Source organism: Sturnira hondurensis, unplaced genomic scaffold, assembly GCF_014824575.4.
Source record: "Sturnira hondurensis isolate 20B ecotype Veracruz unplaced genomic scaffold, ASM1482457v3 Scaffold0010428, whole genome shotgun sequence".
Taxonomy (NCBI): Eukaryota; Metazoa; Chordata; class Mammalia; order Chiroptera; family Phyllostomidae; genus Sturnira; species Sturnira hondurensis.
In genome coordinates this window covers 9,861,958-9,863,718 of record NW_028083059.1, presented here as the reverse complement: position 1 = coordinate 9,863,718, position 1,761 = coordinate 9,861,958, and positions in this window count along the sequence as shown.

The following is a 1,761-nucleotide window of genomic DNA, read 5'->3' as shown; positions in this document are numbered from 1 at the left end:
GGAACTGGCCTCNTGAAATCACAAACAAGTATGTGTCATGTGTATGACCTAATTCCTCTTTTTGAATATATGAGAGAGAACAACAGCATTATAGGTTGGGTTCTTAAAAGGAGACACTGATTTCGCATTTGGTGTGCAGGGTAATTTAAGGGATCAACAGATGAGGAAGGAATAGAGAAGAAGCAGAATTAGACAGTGGTCAAATTGTAATGCGTGCTCATAAAGTATTCATTGGCCCAAACCACCAGGAGTTCTGAAGTAATTTGGGTTTTTTAAATAGCTAAGTTGAAATGAAATGGCCAGGGTTTTTAGACCCTGCCTTGATAAGCTGTTGGATATGAGCCAATGATGGAGGAACTAGCCTCACTTGAGGTAATTTTTCAATACCTAAGGCAGGGGTGTCAAACTTATTTTCACTGGGGGCCACATCAACCTTGTAGTTGCCTTTACAGTGCCGAATGTAATTTCAACTCCTTAACACTTAAGGAGTAGTTACATTTATACAGTCCTAACATTTTTTTGGCCCTTTGAAGGCAACTCCAAGGCTGATGTGGCCCCTGGTAGAAATTAATTTGACACCCCTGACCTAAGGGACACCCAGAGGACATTACTGCTGGAGCAACATGTGTTTCCTTCAAGGAAAATCTGTAATACAACTTTTCATTGATAAGAGCCCCATGCAGAGGGAAAAATATAAATCTGATATAAGAAACTTCTTCTTATGTATTCTCAAATGCATATGGATCATACTCAAAGATAGACTGCATGATAGAACACAAAACAAGCCTCAACAAATTCAAGAAAATTGAAATTATATCAAGCACTTTCTTGATATAAGATCACAAGGGCCTGAAACTAGAAATTAACCTCAAGAAGAAAACCCTAAAACACTCTATTACATAGAGGCTAAATAATATGTAATTAAAGAATGGAAGGGTTAACAATGAGATCAAAAAAGAAATCAAAAAGTAGCTAGAAACAAATGAAAATGAATATACAACAAACAAAAACCTATGGGACAAAGTGAATGCAGTCCTGAGAAGGAAGTTTATAATGTTACAGGCCTACCTAAAGAAAATAGAAAAATCTCAAGTACACGACCTAACTCAAAACCTAAAGGAAAGAAAGAAGACCACAAAAGCCCCATAGTGAATAGAAGGAAGAAAATAAGCAAGATCAGAGCAGAAATAAATGACACAGAGATGAAAAAAGCTCAAAAGATCAACAAAACCAGGAATTGGTTCTTTGAAAAGATAAACAAAATTGAAAAACATTTAACCAGAATCATCAAGAACAAGAGAGAGGAGCAAATTTTAAAAAATTCATAAATGAAGGGGGAGAAGTAATGACTGATACCACAGAAATACAAAGGATTGTAAGAATTTACTATGAACAACAATATGACAAGAAATCGACTACCTGAGTGAAATTGATAAACTTCTAGAAACATACAATCTTTCAAAACTGAATTAGGAAGAAGCAGAAAATCTGAAAAGACCAATAACAGCTAATAAAATTGAAGCAGTAATCAAAAAACTCCCGGCACACAAAAGACCTAGACAAGATGGTGTTGCAAGATAATTTTCATTCATTCAAAAAACACAACACCTATTCTTCTCTAACTATTCAAAAAATGCAAGAGGGAAGATTTCCTAATTCTATTTATGAGGCCAGTATTATCCTAATCTAAAACCAGGTAAAGACACAAAAAGAAAGAAAATTACAGGCCAATATCTGTGATGAACAGAGATGATAAAATCC